The sequence below is a fragment of the Piliocolobus tephrosceles genome, chromosome 3, assembly GCF_002776525.5.
Source record: "Piliocolobus tephrosceles isolate RC106 chromosome 3, ASM277652v3, whole genome shotgun sequence".
Taxonomy (NCBI): domain Eukaryota; kingdom Metazoa; phylum Chordata; class Mammalia; order Primates; family Cercopithecidae; genus Piliocolobus; species Piliocolobus tephrosceles.
The window spans coordinates 183944052-183961614 of NC_045436.1; the positions used below are offsets into that span (position 1 = coordinate 183944052).

The following is a 17563-nucleotide window of genomic DNA, read 5'->3' on the forward strand; positions in this document are numbered from 1 at the left end:
GGGAGCCCCGCCCTGAGCCCCTGAGGACCACGCCCACCCGGGAGGGGAAGCCCCGCCCTGTGCCCGAGGACCACGCCCACCCGGAAGGATCAAGAGAGCCCTGCCCTGTGCCCGAGGATCTCCCAGTGCTAGTCAACTGCCTCACAACTCACTGGGCAGAGGCCCCAGGCTGCGCCCCCAGGCCGCACTGCTCCTCTGCCACACATTGTCCAGAGGGCACCCAAGTGAACCAGTGACGGAAGGAAACCAGCCCTCTGCACCCCGCGCTGCCATCAAGGCCTGGGCCCTCCACAGCTGCCTGGATCTTGGACTCTTACAGGAGGGGCCAGGAAAACTCGGCAGTGAACCGTGAATGCTGCACCTAGTCCTGACCCGCCTGCTACTCATGATCGCCCGCCCTCCCCACAACAGGCAACAGGGCAGGACAAGGAGTCAGCAGGACCCCGGGGTCAGGGGCGCGGGCCTCACCTCCGCTAGACGTCCGCGTGTCCGTCCCTCTGCCGGGGCATGGAGGCTTCAGGCCAGCACTCCCACGCGACGCTGCCTCCTGGCTCCGCACGCGGGCTCGCTTCTGCACCCTCCTTCCGGCCCTGGCTCTTTTTCCATTTTCTAGCACAGAAATGGCATCTGTTAGTTCACTTCGTGTCGTGGCTGTGTGACTGCCACAACTCCGCCATTTAGACTAGAACTCGCAACCAAGCCCCACCGAGCAAAAGGCGGAATGGGGTCAATCAGAAGTACTGACCGCGAGAAAAGCTAAGGACCCACGCACGGCTCCAGCCTGTCCTCAGAGCCGGCGTTTAAGAGGCGCTGCAAGGAACGGCGACCACATGTACAAAGCGTGGTCTCGGCAAAGTCCGCCAGTTTATAGGCGCAGAAAGAGGAGGGCAGTTGGCCTATGCGCACTTACCTGAGCACGACGCCTGGGGTCCCTGCTACATTGTGACGCCTGGGGAGAAAAAGCACAACAGGGTTACCCTTGGACTGCAGGCGGACGGCCCCCACCCTACCCGCGGTACCAAGCCTGGCTCGGTTACACTGGTCTTTCTTTGCTTAAAATAAAAGCTCTTCAGGGACCCTGAAGAACAGGCTCTACCTGGGAGGCCCAAGGCATCAGAGACAGCAGGAGTGGGCACGTGGCCCACGGGGGTGGGGGGCAGCTAGGGGCCCCATCATGCTGTTTTGGGCCCAAGAGGGCAGGATGTGAGTCTGTGGAAGCTCCCGGAGAAGGGGTGAATTTCAGGGGTGATCTGGGGAAATGCAGGGCCTCTGAGACAAGGCAGTGAGGGCCGAGTCCACGAGGCAGCCACCAGAGGCCCGCAGTTCTGCCACTGTGCACAGAGCGCTGTGTTCTCTCCCAGTCACAGACCTGCCTGCGCCTGGCAGATGTGCACCAAGGGCCGCAGTGCAGGCACTGAGCCTGGTACTGGGCTCGGCGGGGATGAGGACACATGCGTTCTGTGGGGACAGGATGGTGACACAGCACGCCCAGCGCTCCGTTGGGGCCAGGGAGGGCACCTGGGGCCGTAGACAGACGGGGAGGGGCAGGGTAGGGACATGGTCCCCACCTGAAAGACAGGCAGCAGGCGCCACAGGACCCAGGGGACCACGTGGGGACCCCGCCTCTGGGATGGGGCACCAGGGTGACTGCCATGCTGAGAAGGCTTCCCCAGGAACCTCGGTGGCCTCTCCCATGTTCCTATCTGAGCTGGGGAAATGGGTGGCTGGAGTCAGACTGTGGAAAGTGGGGGCCTGGGATGACCTACAGTGTCTGTGGCTTACTGACAGAGATTAAATACTTTCACGCTCTTCATTTTCTACCCCATTTGTATCATTTCTACTCTTCCAGTTTCCCACAACTGCACTTTTTATTAAATAGTCTTTGAAGCTCAGTTAACTTTTACATAAAAAGGGAGGAAGAAGGGAAAGAGTAGAGTCAGTCTTCCCAGGTAAGTATAAGGGGAGATCAGCAGGCATGTCTGAGGCACTTGAGGGAGGGAGAAGAGAAACAAGATGAAGAGAATGAAGCCAGCCTCAAAGCCAGGCTTCCGGAACATTCTGCAACACTGGGGGCTCCCACATCTCCACTGCCCATCAGCACAGCTGCTGACCACACATGGTGTGGAGCACTTGTGTGAACTGTGGCTTGTGGGACTGAAGGATCTCATAATTAATATTCTTTTTTTTGAGACAGTGTCTTGCTCTGCCACCCAGGCTGGAGTGCAGTGGCACGATCTTGGCTCACTGCAGCCTTGACCTCGTGGGCTTGAGCAATCCTCCCACCTTAGCCTCCTGAGTAGCTGGGATTACAAGCATGCACCACCACACCTGGCTACTTTTTGTATTTTTAGTAGAGGCAGGGTCCCAGTCTGTTATCCAGGGCAGTTCGCTGGCTGTGAACTTCTGGGCTCAAGTGATCCTCCTGCCTCAGTCTCCCAAAGTGCTGAGATTACAGGTGTGAGCCACCATGCCCAGCCCATTTTCTTCTTTTTTTTGAGATGGAGTCTTGCTCTGTCACCCATGCTAGAGTGCAGTGGTGCAATCTCGGCTCACTGTAACCTCCACTTCCCATGTTCAAACGATTCTTGTGCCTCATTCTCCCAAGTAACTGGGATTACAGACATCTGCCACCATGCCCAGCCTTTTGTATTTTTAGTAGAGACGGGCTTTTACTATGTTGCCCAGGCTGGTCTCGAACTCCTGGCCTCCAGTGATCCACCCACCTCAGCCTCCCAAAGTGCTGGGATTACAGGCGTGAGCCAACACACCTGGCCAACCGAATGAATTTTTAATTGTATTTAATTTTAATTAAACTGTGGCCAGTGGTTCCTGTGTTGGCTGGCACAGCTGGCAGCTCCTGACAGGAGTTCTGGGACTTCAGTGAAAACACAAGACACAGACCTTGGAGCCAGCATTCTAATGAAGGCAGACAATAACTAACAAACAGGTCAATTATTTACTATGGTTAGAAGGTGACAAACACAGCCATCCCTTGGTATCTGTGGGGGACTAGTTCCAGGACGCTGCTCTGATACCAAAATCCACAGGTGTTCAAGTCCTGGACGTGAAGTGGTGTCGAGTCTGCACAGAAGCTGCGCACGCCACCACCCCACACGCTCTATGCCATCCCCAGATTACTTACAACACTTAACATACTTAACATGCTGTAAACGCTATGTCAACAGTTGTTCTACTGTATTTTTAAGATCTGCATTATTGTTATTGTTGTATTTTTTTTTTTTTTTTATTCTTTTGGTTCCCAAACATTTTCAATCTGTGTTGACTGGACCCACAATTCGGGGGAGCTGGCTGTGCACTGTTCAACCAGGTGCACTTAAAGCAGGTGACGTCTGAGCACAGACAGGATATGATGAACTTGACCCTAATAAAATGGAAAGTTTACATGAAACTGATAAGTTCCTAGAACAGTAATTCGCCAGCATTGAGACCAGCAGAGGAAACCCAGAAAGTTCCAGAACCTTCAGGGAGCCAGGTCAATGGTCAGAAAGTCCATTCCAAGACGGCGCCAGGCCCCGGAGGGCTGCAGGTGGTTTCACCAGATGCTCAGGGCACAAACAATTCAGTCTCAAACTCTTCTTGGAGAACTCATGCTATGAGCCTGACATAACCAGACCCTGACAAGGGCAGACGGCAAGAACTCAATATTAACCTCACCAAGAAAACGTAGAGGTAAAAATCCAAAGAAAAAGGTTAGTCACCCTTATTTAGCAATATACAAAAAGATAATCATTCTTGACAAACTCAGAGTCCTAGAAAACAAAGTGAGCTTAATGCGTATGGAAAAAAGATACGATTTATGACAAAAGACACAAGGAGAAAAATCACATGATCTTCCCAGCAGGTACATAAAAATCATTTGACAAAATTATTATCCATTCATGATTTTAAAAAAACAAAACTCAGCCGGGCACAGTGGCTCACGCCTGTAATCCCAGCACTTTGGGAGGCCGAGGCTGGCAGATCATGAGGTCAGGAGATGGAGACCATTCTGGCTAACATGGTGAAAGTCTGTCTCTACTAAAAAATACAAAAAATTAGCCAGGTGTGGTGGCAGTTGCCTGTAGTCCCAGCTACTCGGGAGGCTGAGGCAGGAGAATCGCTTGAACCCAGGAGGCAGAGGTTGCAGTGAGCCGAGATCATGCCACTGCACTCCAGCATGAGCGTCAGAGCGAGACTCCATCTCAAAAACAAAAAACGAACAAACAAACAAAACACAAAACTCTTAGCAAACTAAGAAGAGAAGGAAATACCTTTAACCAAATAAATTCTCTGTTGAAGACCCTCAGCTGGTTGTGCAGTGGCTCACACCTGTAATCCTAGCACTTTGGGAGGCCAAGGCAGGCGGATCATATGAGATCAGGAGTTCGAGACCAGCCCGGCAACATGGTGAAACCCAGTCTCTACCAAAAATACAAAAAATTAGCTGGGCGTGGTAGCAGGCATCTGTGGTCCCAGCTACTCAGGAGGCTGAGGCAGGAGAATCACTTGAACCTGGGAGGGGGAAGCTGTAGTGAGCTGAGATGACAGCACTGCATTCCAGCCTGGGTGACAGAGTGAGACTTCATCTCAAAAAAAAAAAAAAAGACACGGCCAGGTGCAGTTGCTCATGCCTGTAATCCCAGGACTTTGGGAGACTGAGGCGGGCAGATCACCTGAGGTTGGGAGTTCGAGACCAGCCTGACCAACATAGAGAAACCCCGTCTCTACTAAAAATACAAAATCAGCCGGACATGGTGGCACACGCCTGTAATCCCAACTTTTGGGGAGGCTGAGACAGGAGAATTGCTTGAACCTGGGAGGTGGAGGTTGTGGTGAGCTGAGAGTGCACCACTGCACTCCAGCCTGAGGAACAAGCCTGGGGAACTCCATCTCAAAACAAAACAAAAAAAGACACTAACACACACATCCTCTCAAAGTCTTATACAAGAATGTTCAAAGCAGCCCTTTTCCTAACAGCCCCAAACTGAAAACCACCACCCAGTCCATCAGGAGGCAGCTGATAAACACAGTAACCCCTCCCCACACAGATGCGGCTGGGCAGTGAGAGTGAACGCAGGCGCCCACGATGCCACGGGGGAGGGGGGCAGACGCAGGAGCATGTTCCCACGCGCCACGCAATTCCAGAACAACCGCAAGGCTGGTGGGAGGATGCAGGCGGGATGCACAGTCCAGGCCGGGCAGGGACTGGCCAGAGGGGCCTGAGGGAGGCCTGTGGGGACTGAGCTCTGGGGCAGCACTGCCGGCGAGTCCGCGAGTCTGTGAGACTGGACAGGGGTGAAAAGTCCCCAGACTGCACAACGAAACTGGTGAATTTTAGTGTATCTTACAATTAAAAACACAGACCACAAACATCATTCCTAGTGCTGAAATCAGAAAAAAAAGCCAAGCTTGCAGCTTGTATTGCCCCATCCCACCCCGAAAATAACCAAGGCCGGGTGGGTGAGGACGCTGGAAAAGGCGACCGTGAACCTTTGGAGGTTGCTGAGGAGGGTATCGTCATGGTTGTGGGTGAGGAAAAGATTTATGAGAAGAAAACAAAACTGACCACGAAGGAAATGACAAGTCAAAGAGAAGCACCCTGAGTTATCCAAAAGCACCACGGAGAAAAAAAGACGAGGCCTGAGGGAAATTTTGGCAGTGTTTCCAGCGCCACAACCTAGACCAGGGCCTGGCCACCGTGGCTGTGTGCGCGGGTTTGCGGCCCCGCAGGGCCTGCTCCCAACACAGCACACAGCGCCGCGCATTGGCGGGAGGCCTGAGGGACACCATAGTCACCATCTGCTCCCTCCCTCAGAGTTCGCCAGCCCCACTCGAGCCAACAGAAAGCTTCACAACAGAGAAACGTCAAATAAGCATGTTTTAAATGCTCAATTGTGTCAGTAAACTGGGAAACGCACATTAAAAACCCAACGAGATAGCTGCTGACCCCGACATGCAGGAGCCACGGCCGCAGCACCACGCGGCCCAGGTGTGCACCCGCGAGACCACTCCAGCCTCTGCCCCACAGCCCGTCCCGCCCACAGCCACCTGCTGCTGGTGGCCTGTTTCACTTCCACGGACACACAGTGGACGGGGCTGATCCTAACGATCCTAACCATGGCTCGGAAGAGGCTGGGACGACCTGAGGGTTCACTGGAGCCACAGAGAGCCTGGCGGAGAATGTGGCTCTGGGGCTCCTGAGATGGGGAGGACAGTGAGGGGCCGGCTGGGGAAACTGAGGTGGCTCCGGGAGGCTCCGTCATCATCTGTGGTCACCTGCTGGGAGACCCGGGGACGAGTGCTGAGGCTGGACAGGAGGGGCAGCAACTCAGGTTTCCCCTGGGCGAATAAGAGCAGAACCCACGGCAGCCCACGGAGCCGCGGCCCAGAGCCCATTCCTACTCCCTCCTCACAGGGAAACGCAGCTCCGCCATGCACTGCGTCACACGGTCCCGTGGGCCCCACAACCCCTCGGGGCTGCTGCCCCTCCTCCCAGCAGCCTACACACCCCATGTCTAGTCCACAACTTCTCATTTGGTCTTAATTTATCATTTCCTGATATGCAGAGATTTAAACAAAAGCTTAAAGCTGGAAACAGAACTTCCCATGATTGTCACGGCTCCACGTGTGCACGCCTCACAACGCAGCCAGCGGTCCGCGATACGTGCCTCACACGGCCTCCGACACGGAGGGAGTCCTCGTCAAAACCAACCACAGAAGCGCAGGCTCTGGTGGCCTCAACAGTGCGGGAAGTGCCCGCCTGTGCCCGCATCTGCCTGCCTGCCCACGCCTGTGGTGTCACCAGGCCAGTTTCAGATCCCAAACTGCCTACTTCTCTCAGTGTGCACAACTATTGGTATGTATAAAGGCAAATTTATCAACACTAAGATAATTTCTTTTCTTTCTTTTTTTTTTTTTTTTTGAGACAGTCTTGCTGTGTCACCAGGCTGGAGTGTAGTGGTGTGATCTCAGCTCACTGCAACTTCCGCCTTCCAGATTCACGCAATTCTCCTACCTCAGCCTCCCATGTAGCTGGGACTACAGGTGTGCACCACCATATCCAGCTAATTTTTTGTATTTTTAGTAGAGACGGGGGTGTCACTACACTGGCTAGGCTGGTCTCAACTCCTGACCTCAGGTGATCCGCTCACCAAGGCCTCCCAAAGTGCTGGGATTACAGGTGTGAGCCACCACACCCGGCCAAGAATAATTTCTCACAAAACACCTGGAGCATTTTATGAAGTAAATAAACAAAAGACAGACCTTGAACTGGCAGCTGCCACCCCACCCATCCAGACAGAGCACGGGCTCCGTCTTCTGGTCCACGGCCCCCACAGCACCACTGTCCGCCAGGGTGCTCCATGGGGCTTCACCTTCCCGCCTGTGCTGCCGGCTGTGGTGGCCCGCGGGACTGAGCCCCTGACCTGGCCGGCATGGCCAAAGATGGGCTCTGGTGTGGAAGAGCCTCTGGGGCCTTTGCTGCAGCCCCTGGGCCTCCCTGTCACCCACTTCCCTGTCTCTTGCAGCCGATCCCATCTCTTCGCTGTCTCCCAAGGCCACGTGGGCCTGACCACTCCCAGGGCTCCACGCCCCTCCTGGCTGACAACCACCCCCTGTCTTGAGTCTGTCTGCCGGGGCTCTGCTGTTGGGCCCCGAAGTTCTCGAATTGACCCGAATGTTCCTTGACTGTTAACAGCAGCTGCTATGCCTGACACTTACAGTCCTGGGGGGACAGTAGCCCGCACCGTCCTCACAGCTGCTGGGGAGGGGAGTGTGGCCGGAGACCCCTGGATCCCTGTACGCCCCACGCACCCCCTCCCTCTGCTGACTCCACTTTGCCCTGTCCCCGGAACGTACTGCGGCCATGGAGACCACAGGCCTTCTGGAGAGCCAGCCAGCCTGGGGTGCCGTGGGGCCTGACGCATCACACACCAGACCTGGATCACACAGGCGTACTCCAGCCCCTCGTGGCCTCACACAAGCCCTTGTGCTGTCCTTCAGGCCCGGGCTGCCGGCTCACTTCTCAGCTCCATCCTCATCCAGCCAGCAGCCTCCGCTCCTGCGTCCTGAGGATCTTCTAGGAATCTGCCCTACAAGGCCTCTCACCTGGGGATGAGGACCTTGCCCCACACAGCCAGACGGAAGGGGCTCCCGCACCATCTGGAACCCTGTGTCTTTCCCAGTCAGACTCACAAGCTCCATGTCCACACAGCTCTCACTTTCACAGAGCCCCTCCCTCCTTCCTGGGGGTGCAAAGCCTGCCCCCTCCTCTGGTCTGCCCTGGGCTACCCTCTGGGCACCCCACTCTGGTCACTCACCTTCTGCTTCCCGTGGGCATCTTCCAGACCTTTTTCCACCTCCCTCCTCTCAGCGATCACACCCAGGGCCAGCCCCTCCAGGTGCCACTTCCAGCCTCCGAAACGCACCCTCCCCTTGCTGGTGGACCTCAAGGTCACATGGCTCCATGGCTCCTGGCAACTGCAGCGGCTAGGAGCCTTCAGAAATGCACAGGGTACACGGCTGTCACCACACTCTTCAGACACATCCCGGCGTGGGCGGCAATGACATGAGTGTGGATTCAGCGCGGGCGGCAATGACGTGAGTGTGGATTCGGCGCGGGCGCAACCCCGGCGTGAATGGATGTGTCTCTGATGCCTCAGCGTGACATATGCCTTCCTCTCCACCCAGCTCAGACACCCCCAAAACACCCTGCACACCAGCCACACCGCTGCCTGGAGCGGCCTCCGGCTCCTGTCATTTAGCTGCTGCTACCGGACGCTGGGAGGAGCCGCTGTCCTGAGTCGCACCCGCAGCACAGAGCTGTCTGGATAACACAATGGCTTGTTTGTTTTGTTTTGCAGTAAAACTCACATACACACGTATTCAGTATGATGAGCAAAGCGAAGGATGATATTAAGGAAAAACGTATCATCCTGAACACTCAGAGGCAATGGCCGTTCTCCGTGTAAGGACGTGTCCGTCCGTGTCTGTCCTTAAATAACACTGCATACGCACAGATGCTGCTCTCATGCAGACGCTGTCCCACGCCCCGTGTGTCCTGCACTACGTGAGATGTGCTCTGATGCGGTTTCTGCAACGAAGGAGCTGCCACGGGCCTCTCCACGCCCACACGCAGAGCCACCCAACAGCCCAACCCATCCACCTCCCGCAGGCCTCTCTCCACACCCACACGCAGAGACACCCAAACCATCTGCCTCCCACAGGCCTCTCCACACCCACACACAGAGCCACCCAACCCATCCACCTCCCGCAGGCCTCTCTCCACGCCCACACACAGAGCCACCCATCCAACAGTCTCCCACAGGCCTCTCTCCATGCCCACACACAGAGTCACCCGTCCACCCACCTCCCACAGGCCTCTCCCCAAGCCCACACACAGAGACACCCATCCACCCGTCTCGTGTGGGCCTCTCCCCATGCCCACATGCGGAGACACCCGTCCACTCTTCTCCCACAGGCCTCTCTCCACGCCCATACAGAGTCACCCGTCTACCCACCTCCCACAGGCCTCTGCCCATCCACACAGAGCCACCCATCCACCCGTCTCCCACGGGCCTCTCTCCACGCCCACATACAGAGCCACCCGTCTCCCTAAGGATCCTACAGGCCCTGGGGCCTGCGTTCAGCAGCCCTGCTCACTGGGGGCTTCTCTGTCCTATGAGGGGAGTCCTGGGGGGCAGGGTGACCCCCAGCGAGTGCACTCTGCCCTTGCTCCGCCTCGTCCACAGCCTCCTCAGGCACCGCCTCCCTCTCTCCTCCGCTGTCCACCCCGGCACCCTCTGCAGCCTGGACGCCTCAGCCCCCTCCCCCGTCTGGCTGACTGCCCAGCCCAGCCTTCCTCTGGGGGGACTCTGCCAGGAGGAAGAGGTGGCATCACAAGCCCACCCCTGGGGCACATTTTCTTCTGCCACCCATGTCTTAGGACAGCCTTGAAGTTTCTCTTGTTTGTGAGTCAGTTTTGCTGAGTTATGAACTTTCCAGAAAACAGCTCCTGAGACTCGCGGGCAGAGAGCTGCAGGCGTGTCCTGTGCTGCGTGGAGCAGCCCCACTGGGGAGCATGGAGAGTCAGGGCCCGCACTGCTGCAGCGTGCAGCGAGGTTGGTTTCACACACACCCATGAAATCGTCACCACCGCCCGACAGGCAGCGTTCCCTCCCCAGTGTCCTCAGCCTCGCAGGTGCCCAGCCCAGGTGGGAGGGGCGGTGCCACGTGGAGTCCCGTCTGCTCCACACCTCCCGTCTGAGCTCCTGCTGCCCGTGGGGTCACTCTCTCCTCCTCGCTGTCCTCGGCCACTCCCTAGCCCATGACAGAGCTCCCGTCCAAGTGGTGAAACCCGCCCAGGACAGCCTTCTCCAAGCCACCCTCCCACTAATTCACCCTCCAGACAAGTCTGAGCAGCATCTTAGGGACAGAAATCTGACACGTCCTCCTGACAGCAGAGCGGGGCCTCACCCTCTGCCTCCTGTGCCAGCGCGGTCACGTCGGAACCACATCCATTCACGTCAGGGCTGCGTCCAGGCTGGGTCCACACGCACGTTCATTGCCCGTCCACGCCGGGTCCACACGCACGTCATTGCCCGTCCACGCTGGGTCCACACGCACGTCATTGCCCGTCCACACGGGGTCCTGCTCACGTCGGGGCTGCATCCACGCCAGGTGCACATGCACGTCATCGCCCATCTACACCAGGTCCACACGCACGTCATCGCCCGTCCACACCAGGTCCACACGCACGTTCATTGCCCGTCCACGCCAGGTCCGCACACACGTCATCACCCGTCCACGCCAGGTCCACACGCACGTCATCACCCATCCATGCGAGGTCCAGTTCACGTCGGGGCTGTGTCCACATGGGGTCCACACTCACATCATCACCCGTCCAAGCCAGGTTCACACGCACATCATCGCCCGTCCATGTGAGGTCCTGTTCACGTTGGGGCTATGTCCACGTGGGGTCCACAGGCACATCATCACCCGTCCACGTGGGATCCTGTTCACGTCGGGGCTGCGTCCACACCAGCCGCGCCCTCCTCCCAGCCATGCACAAGGCTCCCTGGCAGGAGGCCCTACCCACTCACAGGTGGGCCAGCTCCTGTCCACCAGACAAGAGACCCTGCACCTCTCCGGACGGGCTGCCCCACCTCTCGGAGCTGAAACCACTCTGCTGCCCTCCCTCGTGGCACTGTGTCCTCCCGCACAGTCACCCTCCTCGGTGACACGTGGGTGCTCCTCCCGCAGTCACCCTCCTCAGTGACACACGGGTGCTGTGTGCGGCCCGGCCCCCTCGTGCATGGCACACTCTGGCAGCAGGGCCACATCGGCATCCTCATGAGGAGACAGTGCGTCCAGGGCTGTCACCCAGGAGGGAAAGGCCGTCCAGAGGCACCCCTGCCTTCACCAATGGGCTCTGCAAAACCTGTTTTCATTTATTTTCACAAAAATGACCACACTGTTGAAACTGGCCCCACAGATGCCCCCAACCCAACACCCGCTGTTCATAACACTGAGCTACACCACAGCTACGATCCCAGACACTCATTCCCATCATCCAGACAGTCTCTTCCTGTGTCATGCAGCCCCCATGCCCCTACTGCCAAGGGAGGGAGCTGGGCTGGGGTCCCTTCCATGCCTGTGGCAGCACATGGACGAGGCCCAGCCAGGCCACTGGACGCCTTGAGCTCTGTCCACTGGTCCACACCTGGTCCACTGTGGTCTTCCCACGGCCGGCCTGACCCCAAACGCCCCGTCTGCACCGCCCTGCCCCTCCAACTCTGCTGCAGCCCTCGGCACCTGCCAAACTCACACGGCGTCCCTTCTCCACCTCCCTATGGCATGAACACCTTGCTCCTGTTCCCTGACAGGACCCCGTGTCGCACCTGCACCACAGACACACACGGCTCCCTCGCCAACCCGTGCTGAGGACAAAGGATGCAGGGAGGCGGCTCACAGCAGCCAGGGAGGTACAGACACAAACCACTCTCCAGCACCACCACGTCCCTGAGGCACAGACACAGACCACTCTCCAGCACCACCACGTCCCTGAGCGGCACCTGGCGAGAAGACAGTCCAGGCACCGAGGGTTCTCATCAACCTCGTGTGGACACACAGAACCACACCACAAGCACTCTCTGCTCCTTCCTGCTGGAGATGAGCCAGGTTAGGAGGAAAAGGGAACTCTGCGTGGTTCTCTGAACAGCTATGTCACCCTGAAAAGTTTTTTTAAGAAAATGAAAAACAGCTGGGCGCGGCGGCTCACGCCTGTAATCCCAGCACTTTGGGAGGCCGAGATGGGCAGATCACAAGGTCAGGAGTTCAAGACCGGTGTGACCAACAGAGTGAAACCCTGTCTCTACTAAAAATACAAAAAGTAGCCAGGCATGGTGGCGGTCACCTGTAATCCCAGCTACTCAGGAGGCTGAGGCAGAATTGCTTGAATCTGTATAGCAGAGGATGCACTGAGCCGAGATCGTGCCCTTGCACTCCAGCCTGGGCGACAGAGCAAGACTCTATCTCCAAAAAAAAAAAGAAAATGAAAAACAATGATATAACATGACAGTGCTTTGAATTTAATTCTCGAAAGGGTCCGTGTCTAGAAAGACAGTAAGAATCTCTGCCAGGAACTGACCCCAGGCAATAAAGTCGCTTCCCCCATGGCCCAGCCCCTACCGTGGCCACGAAGCTCTCAGAGGGCCACGGGTTCCTGCCCACGCCTGTGACATCGAGCCCCCCACCTGGTCCTTGCCTCCGAGCCCCACTCAGGGTCCTGCCTGCATTAGAGCAGCCAGGCCCCCAACCCCCAGCCAGAGCCAGCCGACCCCATCTCCACGGACCACGGTGCTGTGGGGGCCACGCACACAGCACGGAGCTCACACGGACAGGGCTGAGACCAGACAGGCCTCACTGCTGGGCTGACATTTCTCAGTAGGTGGGATTAGAGGGGAGCGCCAGCTCTCATTTCTTAAATTAAGTGTTTATACAAATATTTGAGTTTGTACAAAGACCTGAGGCACATTCACTAAGGTGGGACCCAGATAAGAGTCACTACCAGCCTCAGAGTGCAGCCCAGTGACATCCCCCTTCAACACAGGCCCCGCAGGCCTACAGCCGTCCAGGAGGCCCAGGCAGGTTACACCCGGGGAGCCGGGGGGCGTTTCAGCAGCCTGGCTCCCAGTCCCGCCCCCGGGGCTGCCCCACAGACCCCCGAGTCCACGTTTCCTCTCCAGGCACCTCCAGCCCAACCCTGCCTTGAACTCCCATCCAGACGTCTGATGGGTGCACGTCAGTGGGTGGCCGGCACATCCCTTGGGACCTTTCTGCCCTGACCTCCTCTGACAGCCTTGTATCCCAGGGAGCCCCAGACACCTCTGAGCCACCTGCGCCTCCCTCACACCGGGACCCACTAGAAACCAATCTGCTGTGCCTTGAAGGACACCCAGCACCCACACAGCCTCGCCTCTGCCACACCAGGCCTCACTGACCTCAACACAGCACCCACAGGGTCCCCGAACACACAAGCCCGAGTGGACGCGGAGGCTCCTCAGGGCCATCGAGGTCAGGCCCCGGCCCTGCCATCAGCCCACACCTGCCTCTGCCTCTGCCCCTGCCGTGTGGACTCCTCACTCACCGCAGGACATTCTCAGCCCTCCTGCTCATGGTGCCCTGTGCCCAGAACACGCCCTCCTGTACCTTATCAAGCCTCTTCTCAATGTCATCTCAGTGACGCTGCAGAGACCACCTTGTAAGCGCACACGGCCGGACGCGGTGGCTCACATCTGTAATCCCGCACTTTGGGAGGCCAAGGCAGGCAGATCACAAGGCCAGGAGTTTGAGAGCCGCTTGGCCAATATGGTGAAACCCCGTTTCTATTAAAAATACAAAAATTAGCTGGGCGTGGTGGCGGGCACCTATAGTCCCAGCTACTCAGGAGGCTGAGGCAGGAGAATCACTTGAACCCGGGAGGTGGAGGTTGCAGTGAGCCGAGACAGCATCACTGTACTCCAGCCTGAGTGACAAAGCAAGACTCTGTCTCAAAAAATAAAAAAAAGTAAGCACACACACACACAAGCCCACGCACACACACCCATGCATGCATGCACACCCCAACACGCATGCACACACATGCACACACCCAAGGATGCATGCACACCCCCCCACATGCATGCACACACATACATGCATGCACACACATCCACACACACACATGCCCACGCAGCAGGGCTCCAACCTTATAATTTACTGACTTATTTTGTTCCCTGCCCATCTCCCTGTGTCAGCCATGTGCCTGGCAATATTAAAATTCAGGAGAAGGACTGGATGATCAAGTTGAGAAAATCTTCCCAAACACTAGAAAAAGACAACACATGTGAGCGAAAAGTTCCAACATCTCATTAATAGGTTTTGTAGAAAGAAGAGAGAAAAGTGAGAGAAGGAGCTTTGAATTATGCCTTAATTTTATGTCCTCAGTGGGGCAATGAGCAACACAGGCCTTGCATCATCCTCCGTCATTCTCCAGGCCCGCGGCAGGCCTTCACCTCAGAAGCTGAAACAATCCCTCACCAGCACTGCCCGCGGGAATGAGGGGCCACAGAGCACCACACACCGCCACCCCCCGACTACGGGGTCTCAGGGCACCCCGCAGCTCCCTGGGGCAGAAGCCCCACAAAGGACTGGGGTTCAGCGTCCGGCTTCACAATGGCAACACTGAATTCTACAAGTCGAAGACACCATCCTTCACTCTGAAGAAAATGACCTTCCACACAGAATTCCCTGCCCAGCCGCTCGACTACTCAGGATGAGAAGCAGCAAAGGCGTTTCCAGAGGTCTCAGGAAGGTTGAGTTTCAACGTTCACTCAGAAAATGCCTGCCGAACACCTTTTCTGTGCCAGGCGGCGTTGGCAGCACTGGTCCCAGTCCGGCTCGGCCACTGCTGACTGCAATCAGGCTCGAGCTGGGACTAGCACAACCGTGGCCAGGGAGTGATGACTCTGGAAAAACACACCTACGGCGAGGAAGAAGCGGGACAGACCAAGGCGGGAGACCCAGCCGAGGAGGGCGAGGCTGCGAAGGCAGCGGACAACCCCAGACAGAGGCAAGAGGGCCAGAGACAGAGGCAACAACAGGGGTGCAAGGGACCACCGGGAGGTGGCTGGAGAACACGGCCCTCAGACAGGAGAACACGAACAGAGGCCAAGGGGGGCTGGGGCTATGGCGTGACCCTCAGGAGGCAGAGCTGGAGATGGTAAAGCCAGACAACACCAGGAAAAGAGAGGCAAGGTCAGAACGCAATTAACGGTATCTACAGCGCCCCAACACTGATTCCCAGTTCTCACCCTCAGGGTCTACAGCGCCCCAACACTGATTCCCAGTTCTCACCCTCAGGGTCTACATCGCCCCAGCACCAACGCCCGGTTCTCACCCTCAGGGTCTACAGCGCCCCGGCGCCGACGCCCGGTTCTCACCCTCAGGGTCTACAGCGCCCCGGTGCCGACGCCCGGTTCTCACCCTCAGGGTCTACAGCGCCCTGGCGCTGACCGCCAGGTTCTCTTGCTCAATCTGCACAGAAGCAGGACAAAGTAAAAACAGGCCCGGAAGCAGTGGGACCCCTCGCTGCAGGGCTGGAAGCAGCTGAGCACATCCCCTGGGGGTGCCCTTGGGATTCTGAGCTGATGCCACCCTCAATGGGATCCTGGGAACCTCATAAGGGAAGGGGTGAATGCAGTGTGCATGTGGGAGGGATATAAATTTGGGGTGACCAGAGGCCAGACTGTGGGAGGCAGAATTCAGAAATGGCACCAAGATTCTGGGCCTCTGGTGTACACACACCTCGTCCTGTTCCTCACATACTGACCCACGGACTGCTGTAAAGGGACTCTTGAAGCTGTAATTAAGGTTCCAAATAAGCTACCTCAAAATCGGGAGTGCCCATGTGTGCCTGGCCTAATGACAAGAGTCCCTCCAGAGCAGCTTTCTCCAGCTGAGACTGAAGAGGGCATCAGGAGCCATGTCTCCACCGGCCTGGCAGAAGGCACTGGGGTGGGAAGGACATGAGCCCAGTCCACGGACAGGGAGACAAGACCTCCAGCGCCAGGGGGTCTCACCTGGCACAGCCAGCAGGGCCAGGGCAAGGCCAGGCCCTGGCTGACTCTGGTTCTGGAAGACATGGAGACATTCTCAGCTGGGGAGAGGTAAGGCGGCCTGGAAATCAGCTAACACTGTGAAGTAGGCGCCACCGACCCGGCATCACAGCGGGGCTGCAGCGGTGTGGGGGCCTCCCCGTCCCGGGGTCACAGCGGGGCCGCAGCGGTATGGGCGCCTCCCCTGGTTCTTGCTCTCAGCTGGGACTCTCACCTTCCCAGCAAGGCTCCTGTCCAGAGCCGCTCACAGGTGAGTCCAGGATGTAGTGAGAGAAGAAGCGGAAGCAAACGTGGCCAAACGGCCATGAGTGGGACTGGGCGGTAGAGGGTGCCGTCCTGGTGTGTTCAGTGACCAAAGCACCTGACGCTGAGCAGCTGACAAACCATAGAACTCACTTCTCAGTTCTGCAGGCTGGTAGCCCAGAATCAAGGTGCTGGCAGATTTGGGGGCTGGTGGAGTCGGAGTCCTCACAGGCAGCGCCTTCTCTCATGTCCTCAATGACAGAAAGGGCCCTGGTCATCAGGGCAGAGCCTCCCGAGGGCCCCACGCCCGACACCACCACCTTGGGGGTTAGGGTCGCCCATGGATCCTGGGGGACACAGACATTTGGACTACAGTAAGTACTCATTGTATAATTTTCTCCATTTTTCTCTATTGCGATTTTTTTCTTAGTAAAAATTTGGGTGAAAAAGTAAATTAAAATCACTTAACATTTAAAAAGTTTTAAGGTGAGCCCTCATGGCCCCCACATTCCAACCATGCCTGCCCTGTGCACCCTCTCCCATGCCAGGCTCATGCTGAGAAACAAGCACAGCTTTTATGGTCTGATTCCTGGGCAGCATCAGGAATCCGATAAGTTAACACGCCTCAGAACAGCTCCACACAGGAGCTCCACACAGTATCCACAAGGATCAGCTTCTGGTTACTATTTATTGAGCATCTAATACGGGCCAGGCCTGATCAAGAACCTGGAAATGTAACAGCTCACAGGACCCAGACAGGAGACGCAGCCATGAGGCCACGGCCCCAAGGCCACACAGGACCCACAAGGCCATGGCCCCCATGAGGCACACAGGACCCACGGAGCCACAGTCCCCATGATGCCACAGCCCCCACCAGGCCACACAGCCCCCACCACAGGTCCCCACAGGACCCACGAGGCACACAGGACCCACAAGGCACATAGGACCCACAAGGCCACAGCCCCCAGGAGGCACACAGCCCCTGCCAGGCCACACAGGACCAATGAGGCCACATAGGACCCATAAGGCCACGGCCCCTACTAGGCCACACAGGACCCATGAGGCACACAGGACCCACAAGGCCACAGCCCCCCCCAGGCCACACAGGACCCACAAGGCTACAGCCCCCAGGAGGCCACAGCCCCCACAAAGTCACACAGGACCCA

General features: G+C 57.3%; 1 protein-coding gene across 1 annotated transcript in view; it reads right to left on the bottom strand.

The window, feature by feature from the left end:
* Window positions 1-17563, bottom strand: part of PCGF3 (polycomb group ring finger 3) — a 62897-nt gene that overhangs the window by 38928 nt on the left and 6406 nt on the right. Inside the window, exons 2-3 of the mRNA XM_023206731.1 lie at window positions 911-949; window positions 469-609 (exon numbers count right to left, since the gene is read on the bottom strand). The gene's annotated coding sequence lies outside the window, so the exon portion shown is untranslated. The remainder of the gene's footprint in view (window positions 1-468; window positions 610-910; window positions 950-17563) is intronic.